The following is an 18,234-nucleotide window of genomic DNA, read 5'->3' as shown; positions in this document are numbered from 1 at the left end:
CTGTGAGGGGGGAGGAATAGGAGAAGAGGAAAGTTGGGGCGGGGAGGGAAGAGGGCCGACCTGTGCTTCTCGAGAGTGCAGCCGATTGGAGTGGGGTGGGGTCGGCGGGGGAGAAAGGGAGTAATGGGTGGAGCTGGAAGGAGAGACAGGGGGAAATCCGGTTGCAGAGGAGGGGAGTAAGGAGGGGAAGAGTTGGTCAAAAAGCGAGAGGCAGGTGTCTTTGCCTTGGATCATGACAGTACCGTTATTATAGAGTGAGATAGTGAGGTAGCCATTGAAGCACTGCAAGGGGGAGATTTTTAGTTGTTTCCCATAAGGGATAGAGGAGGAGGAGGTGACGTTGAGGGAATTGTAAAAACTGTTGGACCAAGAGGGGGTGTCGCGAGTGAAGAAAATGAAATCGTTTTTGAGCCTCCCAAGACAACCATTGTAAAATTGATCAACAAAAAGGGAGTCCGGGAAACGTTCAATAGTGTTATGCTTCAGTCGTTTTATTGTAGCCTTAGACTGATCGGGAGGATAAATGATTTTGTAGCAATTGGCTCCAGACTTAACTCGAGAGGTGGCCATGTTGGGAGGATGAGGCGAGGAAGGGTGGGGGAGGGATGAGAGGGGTGTTATTGGGAAAGCGGTGGTCAGGAGAAATAAAAGGGCAGAAAGGGGGCGCATAATCCAGGCGTTTATGGTGAGATAACCGAATTAATGTGCCATCAGGGAAGTGAGGTAGGAATTTGTTGGGCCCTTCATCTAGGAGTATGAGGTGCCACCTGGCACTAGATAAAGGTTACAGGGGAAATATTTGCAAATAGCAGGGACCCATCACAGAGCAGATACAGACAAAGTAGGACAGAATAGAAATGACCATCCAGTGACCATTAGAGAGCACTGAACTTAGTGCCAGCCTGCTAATAGACCCAAATTCGGTACCAGCCGCCATGTATGCCCAAGTTCTCACCAGACTACTATATGACCTAAAGCTCCTGTGAGACACTAACGTTAGGGCAAAGAGCATAGGGTGGATCACAAGTTGATTAACAATGTCTAGAGAATGCACAGCAACCTCGTCATCTTCAGACCACCTCTGATGCCGCAGGAGTCATGACTCAATTTGAACTGACCCCACAGATAAAGTTGCTTAATAGGTGCAGCAGGCACTACTGGATGTGCACCTGTGAAAAGGACTAAACAATGCAGCTGGTAAAACTTGCTGTACATCTAATTGATGGCCTAAACGGTGCAGCTGGCACTACTTGCTGCGCAGCTGTAAAAGGCCTAAACGGTGCAGCTGGCACTAATTGCTGCGCAGCTGATTCAAGTGTTAAACATAAATACCACACAGTTAAAGAGTTAAGCGGATGGCGATTATGATGGAGGAATGCATTTCTCGCAGATGCCCGCAGGGCTGACCGGTTGTTGCAGGAAGAACTGGCCGTGAAGAGGACACATCTGGAAGACAGGCTGTGAGCTCCCTTAATACAACTCAGTAATAGGGAAAAAGTAATCTGGAAGACACTGCAGGGTGAACTCCCTTGATACAGCCCAGTAATATGGCGCGAAGGTGCGCACTGTGCGCGGCGACGAAGCGCTCACCTGCTCCTGGGTCTGCCCCCAGCTCTCCACTGTGTTGAAGGACAGGCTTGTGACCATGAAAGATCACATAGAGACAAAATGGTGTATCAGCAGAGGACTTGCTGCGCTGAAGAAGAAAGTGAGAGTCTTCCCGCCCTGTAGTGCTCAGCAGTAATCGGGCTCAATCACCGCACCCCTCTGTTCTCGCCTCTACTCTTGCTGCTTGAACTGAGACCGGTGCCTCGATGCATCCAAAGCCAGCAATGGGAGGAGGGGACAGGGCGAGGCCCTTAGCACCCTGCAGAACTTCGTTTCACGTGTGAGAGCTCACCGGGGCATCTCTTGTCCGACCCCATTCGAGGGCCTCCCTCAGGGCACCCAATGTCTCCAGCGCCGGTAGGGGAGAAGCAAGGAGAGGGATCCAAAGCCAGCAATGGGGGGGAGAGGACGGGGCGAGGCCCTTAGCACCCTGCAGAACTTAGTTTCATGTGTGGCCGGGGCATCGCTTGACCGACCCCATTCGAAGGCCTCCCCAGGGCACCATTTGATGCATACTGCTCATTTATCTGAGCGTGGTGAGGGGTTGGGGGTGTCCACTACAAATGACTTTAGAGCACTAGTTCTTACTACTGCATAAAAAACATCATGGCTTTATGAAAAAAAGTGAAATTTACAGTAACGGAACTACTGAGACTGCTAAATGTCCCCAAAAATACATTGGGGAATATTCACAGCATTCGGTTTAAACTAACGCTAACCTAAGTTAGAGTTAGTTTTTTTATAGCCAGGTATCACGGAAAATTATTGCCGTGTTAGCGACATATTCACAACACGCCGCTAACAGGCGATAATTTCCACTACCAGGACAAATGTCCAGCATTAAAGTTAGCGTAAAGGCTAGCATCACGGCGATAAAAAATTCTGACGCTAACGTGAAAAAAGTGGCGATGCGCCAATTAGTGACCAGGAACGGCACGCTAATCAGCATCAGCATACCTTTTTTCACGTTTGGCGCGCATAACCACCATAAAACGCGCGCTATGCAGCTAAAACACAAAAAAAAGAAACATATCAGAAGAACCATGGAGGAGCCGGGACCCAGCATAGAGGCCAACAACAGCCCCTAAAACACCCAGGAGTAACAGCCAGAGACTCAGGGGAAGGCCAAAAAGAAGAGGAAGAGGAAGACGCGGTTCAGTCAGCAGGAAAACCAGGTCCTGATTGCGGAGGTGACAGAACGCCGATAACAACTTTTTGTCCGCTCCACTGTGACATTGGCAACCAAAAACGCAATATGGCAGTCCATCGTGGCGAAGGTGAATGCTGAAGGAGATGCATTCCAAACTTTATAATGTTTATTTTTCTTATTCATTAAATATTATTATATAAACTATAATATTATTTAACATCAAAGATATAAAAAATTAAACACAAAAATGTTTAGAAAATATATATTGAATAATAATATAGACTGTATAACATTATTTAATATATATTTTAAAAATAAGCAACATTTTATAACTGTTACAAAATAAATATTAAATGAATGTATGTATGTAAAGCTCCCAATTAATTATGTAAATTTATGTTTACCAACTTTTGCATTATATAACATAAAAAATGTCAAATAATTACCGGGTTTAAAAATAGTATTATCTGTGTTAAAATATTTACAAAATATGTTAAATTACAAAAATATATATATTTTTAAAATGCTTTATAAAAATGCATATGAAATATTGTTCATAAAATAAAGTGCACACATTTTTTTCTTCATTCTTTGAATAAAAATATATTGAAAAATAAAATATAAATATTTTTATTTACTTACTTTATATTTTAATTTTCATATATTATACTTATAATAAAATCATTTACTAAGATGAAATACCTGTTATAAATAAATATTTTAATAAACATATATGATGCACTATTACCACTGAAACCTACATTAACTCAAGGAAGGTGGTGGACACCAGAATTATATATGTGTAGTGTCTTGCACCGTCTCAGAGACGGTGCAAGACACTTCGCATATATAATTTACTATGCCCACTCCAAACTACATGGACTAAGGGAAGGTGCTGGACACTAAACATACATCATTTAATATTCACACTCCAAACTACATAGCAACAGCATTTCCAAATGTTATCAAAATATTTTTAAATATAACATGAATAAACAAATATTTAAATTTTTTCCAAAATTTAAATTTTACATTTTCAAATTCAATCATAAATAACAAATATCCCACCATAATTAAAATGTAGTTTTTATAACATTTTAAAATTTTATTTTTTTTACAAATTCTTTTTTTTAAACTCCCCACCCTTATCCCCTATAAACCTAAGATCTCACTCCCAAAAACAATTATTTTAATTTTTTTTTAAATGTCGTAATTTGTTTAATTTTCTTCACAAACAATATCAAACACTCCCCACCCTCATCCCCTCTAAACTCAACATCCCACTCCCCAAAACTAATGTTTCATAAAAATGTTTTACATTTTTTAACATAATTTAAAACACTTCCCACCCTTATACCCTATAAACCCAACATCCAATTCCCCAAAAACATATTTTTTTTATTTTAATTTTTACATTTGTTTAATTTTTTTAAAAATATTTCAAAACATTACCCACCCTTATCCCCTATAAACCCAACTTCCCGCTCCTACAAATAATTGAGATCTTTTTTTATAATCTTAAATGTATTATATTTTTTTAACATATTTTAAAACACTTCCCACCCTTATTCCCTATAAACCGAACATCCCGCTCGAAAACAAATTCATTAAAAAAAATATTAAAATGATGTAAAAATAAAACAAATAAAAAAAATTAATTACTACACAAATAAAATATATTACATTAAAAAACAATATTCTTAACAATGACATTTTCAACTTCGATATTTCTAACATCAATATTTAATACATTTAAATTTGATATTCTTCACCTCGATATTACATACCACAATGTTTTCAAATGACGATATTAAAAACACGACATTTATATGCCACGATATTTTAAACTCGATATTCTGTCTAAATACCATCAAAAGGAAGTCATTTATCTGAGTCCTCACATGGAGACAGGGGCAAGAAAAGTGTTCAAAAAACAAGTTTCTGCTATTGTGAACATGAATCCTCCAATTACCCAAAGGGAAGAGAGGATGTTCTTGTGAATAGTTGGCAACTGTCGTCAGTGAAATCCAATTTTATCTTTGATTGCAAAACCTTTAATCAGGCTAAATGACAGCAATGTAGAACATCGGGTGCCATTTAATACTGACTGCATGAAAGACATCCTAAAAGGTTAGAAAAAAATCTCTGTAGTGCAGCCGTGGGAAAGCCTAATTAGGATAGAGAGTTTTTTGCTGCATTGCCTCAAAAAAACAAAAGGTGTGCTCTATCAGATCTCACTCAAAGGCATGTTAAGGTAAAGTTGCCTGTCTATTACTACTGTGTTACATTAGACCGTGTACTCACAACTCTTCTTGGATGTCTGAAGTCCATAGCAGCTATGTGCCTTGGAATTGAGCAGAGTGAGGGACTTACACTTACTGTGTTAATCTCTCATTCAGTTGAGATTTTACTGACTCCTATACAAACTCAGCATCTGACAAACAGCCGCCTAAGAGAATATAAACAAACAGAATCAGCAGCGGAGAATATTTAAATCAGAAGGTAGAATACCTTGAATCTTGCAATGCAGCTACCAATTCTAACAATGACGAAGATGATGAAGGCCCTGATCACGATGGCATCAGTGTAAAAAAGTTGTAAACCAAACCAAAGCCATGCATCAAATTAGTTTTTCTTGAAATGGCTGATATGACTCTATTTGCTCATGGTTCTTGTCTAAAATACCATTGAGGAATATTAAGAGCAGCTTATGTAGCCTGTTCTACTTTTTAAATATTTGAAGCATTGTACTTGGGCAGGATTAATCAATGAAGGAGTAGATTTATTTAGGAATACTTTTACTTCTGCTTACACTAATTCGATACCACTAATTGTAGTCTTCTTTATCATTCCTGCTTTTAGAGCAACCAAAGAAGGCCAGGACCAAATGCAAGGTCAAGGACACTGCTAGCACATTTTCCACTTCCACCAACTGAGTGCTGGAGGCATGCTACCTGTTGGTAAATTACGTTACTTTATTCTCTTACAATAACTAATCTCGTCTCTTTCTTTTACAACCTGCTCTACATATTTTCTTTTTTTCATTTGTTCTGAAATACCCCTCTCGTCTATTTTTTATTTGTAAACCTATCACACCTCCATGTGTTTTTCCTTTTACTTTGCTTCATTTCCCTCACCTGATTTCCGCCTATCTCCTTTGATGTTTCCTTTTCTTTTCTCCCCTTTCTCTTACTGTGGCAATTTCTCTACATTTTGAGTTTTTTCTCTCCTTTACGCTCTTCGCTTTCCCTTCTTCATTCTGCTCCCAATCCTCTCCAAACCATTTTTAAAAATTTTTGAAATACTTATGGTGCTCAATTTTTGACTTCATGGATGTTTAAAAAATAGAAGTAAACCTTTCAAAGTTATACTTTAATTAGCAATAATTTCAAAATTTTAAGGTATTAATGTAGTCAGCCATTGTATCATATTTGGGACCACCCGCCTTCAAGGCGGCGGTCACATTGGCCACGTTATACAATGAGGGGGTGGTGCAGTGCACCCGCCACAATGTCAAACAGGGTACCCCATATCAAAGTACTATGTGACAGGCACCATGTGGTGTCTGTCACTTTCAGGGATATGCAGGGGAGGCACGATAGGTGCCGCCCAACACCCAAAGAAATGGGCCTTGGGGGAAGTGGGGCCTGATACAGGCCCTAAATGTCCATCGCGCCAGCCTTTTTATGGCAGTTGAACCGCCATGGAAAGGCTGATTGGGAGGGACTTCCTCATCCCTACAGCAGTGCCAGGTAGGCACTGCCACCAATGCAGGGATTGAGAGGCTCACTGCTGCACCGGTGGGCTCAAGGAGCCCGTCGGATGCATGGCAGTTGGAGTATCCGACCACCATCGTAATGTGGTGGACGGGGAATGGCCTTCTGATGGAGGTGAGAACGTCACCGACAGCCTGTCAGTGGCGGTCTTGCCGTCATCATAATGACCCTCTAAGTTTTGTTCTTACATATACAGTTATTGTGGAAGTGATACTACTAAATGAGAGAACATATTTAAAACCAGTCCATGAGGAGCAGGAGAACCAGGCAAGGTCGTGACGGGGGCTAGGAATTCGCTGTTGGGGTGAGTGGTAAATTAAGTTCATTTATTAATGACAGTTGCTTTATTTGTTAACCATAGCAAGGTACATCTTCCTTGACCTTGAACCCATTCCCCAACTCTTTTTAACCACCTCGCAATGGGACTCATTATGATGGCGGGAGGACCACCACCGCCTGGCCAGCGGTGGCGGACCTTCCTTCATCTGAATAAGATTAAGCCACTGCCAAATTAGGATGGCGGTGGTATTCACATTGGTTACCGCGGAAGACGGAAAGTACGTCCACCATGGTTCGGCAGGGGAGTCCTTTTCTGCCCCCATTGTGGAAGCCGGAACCAGGGCATCATTGCAGCAGTGGTGTGCAGGCAACGCCGTAGTGATTATGATGAGCCCTTCCGTCTGTCTTTTTGCAGCTGATATCCCGCCGCAAAAAGACAGACAGAGACTAGCTTTGGTGGCCCGTTGCAGGCCCCCTTTGTGGGGAGGGGGTGGGCGGGTACACTGGGGGGTACCCATGGTATGCCCCCTACATTGCCATGCACAAGGTGGCAGGCACTGCGTGGTGCCTGCCACATTGTGCATGGAAACACACATCGTGGCATTTTCACATTTCGAACGGTGCTGCAGCCAGTACCATCATCTGCAATGTTAAAAGGCCAGGTTGCAGTCCTATTTGGGCTGGTGGGACCAATGCACGTCTAGTGGGTTTTCCCAGTACTGCTATTATGATGGCAGGTAGACTGATGTCCGCCCGCCATCATAATGAGTCTCCATGTTTGTATACCTGACTCGTGGCCACCTATTTGATCAAAGTTGTGCTGCACATACATACTTACAACCTCCTGTCACATGTGCCACACTTCTCCCTTGTCTTTGTCCCAAGTTTCATTTGATGCTGTCTCATAGGGCAGTATATATCCTCACCTGTCCATAATCATACCTAAACCAAGATCTAACCCTGGCCTAAAGTTAACCTTGCCTATCACCCACTCACTCTCTAAGCTCAGAAAAATCTTTGGGCATCATTAGGATGGCGGGCAGACTTTGTCCCTCCGCCATCCTGACAGAAAACGGGACTGCCCGCCATATGTGCGGCGGTCCTGTGGGGGAGATTAGGATGCAGCCGCTACACTGGCGGGCGCATCACGCCTTTTTAACATCATGGTGGGCGGTGCTTTCAGCAGCACCCGCCGCAATGGGAAAAATGCATGTTGTGCATTTGCAGGCACGAAGTGGCAGGCACCGTGCGGTGTCTGGTGCTTTGTGCATGCAAATGCAGGGGGGTACCATAGGTACTTCCCATGTGCACCCTCCACCCCCCAACTACCTGGGGGCCCGCAACGGGCCCCCAATTATGAACTCTGTATGCCTTTCCGTGGCGGCAACGCCACCACGGAAAGGCTGCGCTCTGCCTGCATACTAATATGGAGGGCGATGTCTAGCAAACAGCAGCAGCCCGTGGAGGGAGTTCCATGGAGCAGAGAGGCGGGGCAGGGGAGGGGCAGGGTGGGGGGTACTAAACACCGGAATATGGATTATTGGAGGTAAGTAAACAATGTAATAAATAAAACGAATTTCGTAGCGCGCCCTGCATTACAAAATGCACCACCCTGCCACTCCCCCGCCCGCCTCTCTGCCCCACGGAACTCCCTATATGGGCCGCGGCTCCTAGCAGACACCGCCACCATATTAAACTCTTTTCCCGCTCGTCGACCAGGCGGAAAAGCGGTGGACGGTCTTCCTGTCCGCCGGGGTCCCCCTACCATTCTAATATGGCGGTGGTGAAGGACTGGGTTCTTTTGGACCCAGCGGTGCCAGGGCACAACACCTGAAACCTTCGTGGGTAACCTGCTCCGGCGTACAAGTCACAGAGACACGGGACACTTCCTCTGACGTCAAAGATTCAAGGTTTATTTGCTGCAGGGAACACAGAGATCACGACAAGTACACAGCGTGCAACTTGGGGAGACTGCTTCAAATTGGTTTTGTGGATCGCTCCTTTTATACAGTTTTTACCCATAGGCTAACATTGAACACAAAGGTTTACAACTCAGTTCCCACATCAAGCTCCCAGAGGGGTCGCTTTGGTCGCTTTGAAACATACAAGGTCCGGAACATAAGTGCGGAAACATTTGGCGGTTCCCAACTGTAAAAACCCATCTTCCCACCATTAGCAAATTCCAATCAGCAGTAAAGTGGATCGAAACAGGAACGAAGACAGGTGCAGAGGAAGACGGAGACAGTGGGGAGATCGGAAAGGGTGTAAAAGGGGAGGTGCCGGGAAGCACGAGATACAGGCATCAAAGGGACGTGCCTAATGAGATGCACGGCTGAGACAATAAGTCCGTGCGGCAAGATGAGCCTCGAGCGGCGCCATTTGCCTTACAGTAGCATCCCCCTCGTCATAAAGACACTTACAAAGAACATGTGTCTTCCGCAAATATCTTGGGAGTCCCAGGGTCGCGAAGCGGACAGCGTCCGTTCGCTGACTACTTGAGGGCAAGAGACAAAATGGATGCCGTATCTAAGATGGAACCCGTGGGTACAGATGAAAAGCCCACGTAACAAACGAACGGTTTAAGTTAGCACAGTGAAACTGCGCACACTTACTAAACTCGTCATTTGCGGTTCATAGATACCAGACTCGACCATATTCGTGCGAGTCGGAAGCACCACTTACAATTGTCACGGAACCTCAGACGCTCCTTTTGCCCTCATGTAGGCAAGCACTAGTCGGAATCATATTCGATATTCATCAGACCATCAAGATGTCGTTGTAGCATAGATCTGTCCGACCGAGTCCCCTTGGTAACAGGTGGTTGTCTCATACACGTTGTAGCACAGAGGCCACATAAGGCAGGACCACACTGCACACAAAGGCAACACGTGAACAGGAACACTACCACAACTCCAATGATCATCAGAATTTTCCAACCCCAAGTCGACATCAGGCCCCAAAACCATCCAAGTAGCGTCCAATCCCCTACATCCACGTGTATGGATTCGGAGATCTTATGCAACCTCGAGATGGCTTGATAGACAGTAGGAGCATTATCTGGAATGAAAATACAGCAGCTCGAATGGATCACCTTACATACCCCACCGCGATCTGCTAGGATGACATCTAAAACCATCCGGTTTTGTAACGTCATAAGCCTCTCCGCCTGAAGTTCTGTGGTGATATTACCAAGGGCACTGGCAGTAATATTAGCTGTCGATTCTACCACTCGAGTCAACTGTCTCAGGTTCCTACTATTAACCATAGGTCCCCAAAACGGGAGGAAACCCTTGAAAAAGTCTCCTGCCTCTTGACCGGCAGTGTCCTCTTCGCTAATTACGCCTCGCACAACTCTAGTCCTATGATAATCGGCATCTACAGTGAACGTCGGAGGCAACAGATTTGCAATAAAACATGTGCCCATGAAGTCTGCGGGCAACCATGTATATGCACGATCATAACAGATAAAGTAGGTACCCTTGGCAGCCAGAAACACAGGGGATGAGAACATCGGCAAAATGTAATTTTCGATGCAACCACTTGCTCCAAGTCGGGCTTGCGATCTTCGGCCACGACCCATGATACAAAAATTACCAGTGTGGGGTACGACCCATATTGGAGGCGAGCTTTTAAGCTGTTTTTCACTAGTGAACACACTATATTCACCTCTACTTAGGACCTTATAGGCTTGTACTTCTTCCTCAGGGATAAGCGAATAGTCATGGATCTCACTCTCCATATCCTCTATTGCTATCGATAAAGGCTTCTGATACGAGGTAGGGCCAGAGTAGGGGGAATGTGGTTCTCGAATGGGGTGGAAACCCAGTGCGCTTCGAAACATTGTTTGAAATGCTCGAGCTGACCCTTGGGAACTATACGGTAACACCAGATATGGAATTCCCTTATCTGTAGTATGTGGCATCAACCCACACACCCAACAATTAGTAGTATTAACCACTAACTGATGCTGATGAAGGAGCTGAATAAAGGAATTATTGCGGAATTCTACACGTCTAGCCTGCTCGTGTTCCGGTAACATATGAAAAGAATGGGGAGAAGCAGTAGTGGTAAGATTAGGGTAAGGAATAGGAGTAGGTGTAGCTGGTAAGAAGTAGGACATAGTGTAATACACCCCACCCGCCAATAATGCAGAAGCAGTCAGAAACAACATAAACAATTGAAATATGAAGCATTTAGTACGACCGAGTTGCTGCAGCTTAAATCTATAGTCTTGAGCTCCTTCCAAATCATTCAGCTTCGAGAATGCCATTCCCTACGACCGTCCGCAACGTTTCTTGACGCACTCCGTTCTGTGCAGCAATAGTCAATCCCTAGGAGTTCCTAGGAACCGACGGCCTCTAACCTAGCGTCAAGACCTGCTGTCCAGAAGGAAGTACGCGCGCGGCCCTACGGCCTTCAACACACAATACGTATATTCAAGCACAAAGTCTCTCTGCTGTAAAATGAAAAAGGTACAAGGAGGAAGCTCAATATATGCACAAAAATTACAGTGATACGAATGTTCAAAACTGATCACGGGAAACGGGGATAATGCAGTTTTCTATTTCAGCAAAGTAAGAAAATTTTTATTTGTCCTTAGTGTGAGATCGCAAAGAATATCGATGTTTCCCGGGACGTGTCTGCTCGTCGAACAAAGGATCCGTTGAAGAGACAGCGTCCTGCTGATCAGTTGATTGATCTGGTCTCGAGTCTTTTGCTGACAAGTGTTCAACAGAGGCTGTCTGCTGCGCTGAGGACTCTCCAACAGGCTGTGCGTCGCTAAAAGGTACAAACGCCGGCAATGTCTCTGCTTCTGTTGACGCAATGCCTTTCCTCACCCACGGGTCTGCCGGCAAAGGAATAGGGACTCGCTTACAATGGGTAGCATGTACCCAGTTCTTCCGTCCCTCAAGACGAACGGCAGTCCTCGTGGCCAAGAGCACCTGGTGAGGTCCAACAAAGCGGGGGTCCAGATTCTTCTTGCGCGAAAAATTACGGGTGACAACCCAATCACCGGGCTGGAGCTGGTGGCCTGGACCCTCCGTCTGCGTCGGCAAGGCGTCGTAAACCTGTTGATGAATTAACCTCAGTTTAGCAGTCAAGTCATGTAAGTAATCAATCAACATCGGATACTCAAGATCAACGAATAGACCTGGCCTAGGAACCCCCCACACATTCGCAGGACGGCCGAACACTATTTCATAGGGACTAAGCCCTATTCGGGAGTGTACAGTCGCCCTAGTTGACAGTAATGCTAGAGGCAAAGCATCAGGCCACGAAAGTCCAGTCGTAGCCTGAATCTTCGCTAATTTTAGTTTAAGGGTACCATTGTAACCTTCAACCAATCCAGCTGACTGGGGATGATTGGCGCTATGGAATTTTTGATTAATTCCAAGGCCCTTACACACACTCTTCATCACACTTCCGACAAACTCACTTCCGTTATCTGACCACACGACTCTAGGCATTCCGTACCGAGGAAAGTATTCCTTCAGTAGGATTTTCGCAGTAGACAAAGCAGTATTATCTTTGAGGGGATAGGCCTCGATCCATCGGGAGAATGCGCAAACCACAACCAAAACATATTTCAGGTTATTGCATCGCTCCATATGGATGAAGTCCAATTGAATCACCTCAAAGGGATACGAAGGAGGAGCAAAACTGCCAGGGGGAGTTGGGGTTCCTTTGCCAGGGTTGTACATTATACACACCATACAATTCTTCACCAGACGTTCAGCACACTTCGTAATACCATCATTCTTCCACACATCAGCCAACAACTTGCAAATGCCTTTCGCGCTAATATGTGCTAACCCGTGTGCCATTGTCACAACGGTTAGTACATACGCATCCGGCAACATCCATCTTTTCTGATCCGACAAATCAATCCAGCAACCATTCGCATCCAACCTTCCCGTACTTTCTTTCCATTTCATCTTTTCAGTGTCGGTGGCCTCATTCTGAATTGCTTTCACACTCTCTATAGTATTCTCACACATACTCGATTCTGCAGACCACCTAACCGAACTCGTCACATACATTCGAGTGCTAAGGTTCCGGGCAGTCTCCTTAGCAATCTCATCTGCAAACGCGTTACCACGACCAACATCATCCGTCACTTTACGATGTGCACTACATTTAACAATCGCAACTTGCGTAGGCAAAGTCAATGCATCCAAAAGATCGTTCACAAGCTGGCCATGCTGTATTTTCGTGCCATGCGACGTGAAGAAACCACGCTCTCGCCACAACCGTCCAAAGCTATGCGCTACACCGAAAGCATACTGGCTATCGGTGTACACATTCACACGTTTACCTTTTGCTAATACACATGCTCTAGTAAGAGCAATCAGCTCTGCAGCTTGGGCAGAATTCTGATTCAATCTCGCAGTCTCAACAACAGTATTCAACGTCACAACAGCATAAGCAGTAGTCACATCACCATTCGGCAACTTAAAACATGACCCATCCACATACAGGGTGCCGTCAGGGTCTTCCAATGGGGTGTTTTTAAGGTCCACTCGACCTTTTGTTTCCTCCTCTGTACGCAAGTAGCAGTCATGTTCTGCTACTTCATCTGACTCTGCACTAATTGGTAACAAAGTTGCCGGATTTAGGACATTACAACGTTTTATCTGAATATGGCTTGCCAAGAGCGTCAATTCGTACCCAGACAACCTTGCACTCGTCAAGTGCTGAGTTTTCGTTCGGTTCAAAAGAGTATCGACTGCATGCGGAACCATCACCGTAAGCATATTATCCATGACCAATCCTGCTGATTGTCGGATAGAGACCGCAGCTGCCGCAGTTGCTCTCAAACAACTCGGCAATGCTCTAGCTACTGGGTCTAAGGTCGAGGAAAAATATGCACATGGACGTTGCTTACCACCAAAAGGTTGCGTTAAGACACTCAACGCACAACCTTCCCTCTCGTGAACATATAACGTGAACGGCTTACTGTAATCAGGGGTACCTAACACAGGAGCCGAACACAATGAATCACGTAATTCAGAAAAACTTTTCTGACATTCATCCGTCCATGGTAAAGGAGTTGGAACATCCTTGCACGTAAGAGCCACCAATGGTTTCGCTAACAATGAAAAATTTGGAATCCACTGCCTGCAGTACGACGTGATACCTAGAAAGGCACGCACATCTCTTTGGGTTTGTGGCACAGCCATTCGCGCAATTGCTGCAATTCTCTCTGGGGTCAATCTCCTTCCCTCCTTTGACAATAAGTGACCTAGATAGGTTACTTCTTGACAACAATATTGGAGTTTAGAAGGTGACACCTTGTGATTTAACTCACAGAGATGTTGCAGCAACGACACCGTAGCAATTTTGCAAATGTCCTGAGTATCAGCAGCCACCAATAAGTCGTCGACATATTGGATTAAAGCCGCACCAACCGGCAACCTAAACGCATCCAGCTGACCCTTCAAAGCTTGACTGTAAATCGATGGACTTTCACAGTAGCCCTGAGGAGCGCGTTTGAACCGGAAGCTACGTCCTCCAAGAGAGAAACCGAAAAGGTCTCTACTCTCCTCGGCAATCGGGATGCTGAAAAACGCATTTTTCAAATCAATCACCGAAAACCATGAAGCAGTAGCTGGAATCAGAGTCAGCAGCGCCGTGATGTCAGGCACAACAGGGAATTGAGGAACCACAATTTTATTTACCTCCCGTAAATCGATAACAAAACGATAAACAGGCGGTTTGGTAGGATCAGTACGTTTAAGAATGGGCAGTACAGGGCTGTTGCACACGTTTCCCCGAGTCTCCTCAATAACATCTTTCTCGATCAAATCATAGATGATCGCTAACAAAGCTCGTTCACCATCAAGGGAGATACGGTACTGGGGAATACGTGGCAATCGCACATTCGATTTCAACTGAACAACATAAGGGGAGATATCAAGTAGGCCCACATCGTTTGGACCCGTCGCCCACAAAGACGCAGGAAGAGAATCCAATTCCGGTGGAAGCTTATCGAGGGACAAATACATGGGAGAGACTACTTTCTCTCCGAACGTAAGCTTGACACCCGCAGGAGAACAATACAAAGTTGCATACAAACGTTTAAGCAAATCCAGACCCAAAAGATTTTCACCACACCCAGTAGTCAAAATCAATGGAGCTTCGAGCTCACGAGGCCCAATTGTAAGGGGCAAAGGGCGCGAAACTGGATTGCTAACAGGGGCGCCAGAGAATCCAACGGATACATTTGTTAAGCCAGACAAAGGTGCGCCAGGGAGTTTCGAATGCATGATAGAACTTTTCGCTGCACCAGTGTCCAACAGAAAAGGCTCAACGACGCCCGATGTAGCAACTGCGACGTAAGGCCCTCTCTGATCGACCGGAACTGATACCACTCCCTCTCCTTGTCTTTGGCTGTCCTAGTAATTACTGTCGTCAGTTCCCTGATCGACGTAATAATCGTCTACATTGTACTGCGCAGATCGTCCTTGCGATGATCCACGCTGATCGAAACAATTATTAGAGTTTGATGAGTTGTCAGAGCGGTCGCTCTGAGCACCACGACCTCTACCACGTGATGCATTCTGCGAACCACCACGGCCTCCTCTAGACGAATTACCACTATTACGATCATTTAAAGCAGGACAATCAAATTTAATGTGTCCCTCCTGTCTACAATAAGCACATTGATTGTACCCTAAGGAAGATCTGTTGAAAGAGGAATCATTACGCGATTGCGATCGATTCGATTGCGACTGTGATCTATTCTGTTGAGACGCATTCTGATTAGAACGCGGCGGATATGCTTGTTGTAACAACACTTTAGTCTTCAGCTCTTTTGTCTTTTTGTCAGCACGGTCATTCTCTTCTTTCTCCCTATTTTCGTAATATTGTGCTGTAGCCAATATCTGAGCCGAGGTAGAAACGGCCCATGCACTCTCTGAATTCTTCAATTTATTGCTCAAATCGGGCAACAAATTCGACACAAATTTATCCACAAACAACCTCTGTCCACCCTCAGTACCCATATCCTGCCCACTATGGTCAATGAATGCTTCCTCAAACCTCGTAAAGAAGTCGGAAACACTCTCATCTTTCTTTTGTTTGCAAGCTGACAATTTGTCCCAATTTACTCTCATAGCTGGCATAAGCGTTTTCATCAACATAATAATTCTTTGGGGAAGGGCAGCAATCAACTGCTCAGGTTTAGCTCCACCAGTTTGTAAAGCATCTGCCGCCAAGATGGCCGCCCAATCACCACCTAATTCATTTGCATGATCTTGCTGGCGAATCTTAGCCCATACCGGTTGCGGTACGACGTTGCCAAACAACATATCGATATCGGCAAGATTCATAATCGTAGCATCTACAAGCTGCGATAATTCTTTGTAATACCCTGCAGGATTTTTGCGAGGGTCAGGCAATGATTGCTTCACCTGTAACACTTCCGATCTTTTCCATGGGAGATGTATCCAGACTCTCTGGAAGTACGGCGGGACCGGAGGGGCAGCTTGAGGGTTACCTGGCATCCAAACCGGTGGAACTTCTCGCATGGGATATTGACCAGACTCATCTGGTTGTTTCTCAATATCCTCAACAAATAATGCATGAGGAATAGGAGCGGGACGAAGAGATAGCAACCGCTCTATAGCACGTCGGACATTAGTATCTACTATCAGTCCGTTTGCGAATTGAAGCCGAAGTTCAGACAGGGCGGTCAGCACCTCGTCAGGCGCATCGGCCGCTATCTGATCATGTAGGAACTTGCACATCTCATCAAACACATACCTTTGGGTCGGTATGTTGAATTGATTAAACGTATCGAGAACAACACGGGGTGGATTTCTAAGGGGGTTTACCATCCAACCCATCGCCATATTATATAGCGCAACGCGTTCTCTATTTCCAGGAAGCTGACTACGTCTCTGAGGACCATCGGAGCTAGCAGACCCATGAACAGGTCCGAGCGACTGAAAGAAACTAGCTGCAATAGGAGAATTACGACTACGAGTAGAGGGAGAAAGATAAGACACAGGACTAACAAGAGAAGGAGTAGAAACAGTAGCAGCAACAGGGGTTAACAAAACAGGAGCAGTAGCGGGAGCAGGAGTATGTGGAAGCGGAGGAGCAGTAGGAATAGACACAGGCACAGGAGCAGGAACAGTCGGAAGAGCGGGTGCAGGTTGAGGAACAGGCGGAGGAATAACAAGTGGGAGAACAGGTACGGCAGGGACCACAGGAGCTGCGGTACCCTGTACGTACGGAGGTGGCGACTTCATAAGATAGGACATTAAAGGATCCTCAACTGCCTCTTCCTTCTTATCCGACTCCGTAGGCAAAGCAGGATAGCATTTATCTATGGTCATACGCTGCAGCCTCTCAAACACTTCCTTATCCTTATCTTCCTTATCACGCTGAAACTGCTCAGCTTTCTTTACAATAGTAGCAACATTATCTCGTTCACTACGTTTATTCTGTCTGATCTCTTTCTGTCGGGCTTCTTTGCGCCACAACCGAAAGGCATCAAACATGGCCGGCCTAGATTTACGTTCGAACAACTTAATTTCCAAATTATCTAAGATCGACGCTTCGAAGCTACCGTGAGGTGGCCAACGAAGATCGCCGTCTTTCTTTGTATATTTTATCCAATAATCGTTAAAAGCAATCGGGCCTAGCCCATGTTTGCTATATAAGTCATAAGTAGGAGTTCCTACCGGAGGTATCGGACACGAGTCCTCCAACAGGGAATCCGCACCACAAGGTCTAAAGCAACTGAACAAAGTACTGCGACCAGGCATCTTGCACGCTAGCCGAGTTTCACAAACTTCAAGGGTTACGGGATTTACCAAGTCCCAGCAAGAACAAAACCCTCGGTCTTTGGCGGCTGCAGTCGTCAAACAAATACAACAACAAAGTTACGCTAGCAAAGTGTCACCGACAAAAACACTCACACAGCGTGTACAACAACAACAAACCACTAGTGTTTACAACAAAGACACTCGCTAAAGTGTCTACAACCAAGGATTCTGGGAGCGACCCACAAATACTTAACTCAAGGATCAATGGCGTCCTCAGGAAGGCCCGTCTATCGTCTCGCTATACCAAGGTCTACGCCAGGCGCCAAAACAGGTCTACAGTCAGGGCAGCAGTCCGTCGCAGCCGTTAGGAGGCGGGAATCTTCGCGGGAAAAGTCTTCGGGCCACTTATTTCGACAACAGGATCGATGAAGCGGGGTGCACCTTCCCTCGGAGATTTCACACGAAGTTCCTCACGATCGTCGGGCTTGGACCGGTACCACTGATGCAGCCCCACGTTGGGCGCCAACTGAAGGACTGGGTTCTTTTGGACCCAGCGGTGCCAGGGCACAACACCTGAAACCTTCGTGGGTAACCTGCTCCGGCGTACAAGTCACAGAGACACGGGACACTTCCTCTGACGTCAAAG

The sequence above is a fragment of the Lissotriton vulgaris genome, chromosome 2_1 (genome assembly GCF_964263255.1).
Source record: "Lissotriton vulgaris chromosome 2_1, aLisVul1.2, whole genome shotgun sequence".
NCBI classification, from domain to species: domain Eukaryota; kingdom Metazoa; phylum Chordata; class Amphibia; order Caudata; family Salamandridae; genus Lissotriton; species Lissotriton vulgaris.
The sequence above is the reverse complement of the archived record's forward strand: the minus strand, read 5'-3'. Positions refer to the sequence as shown.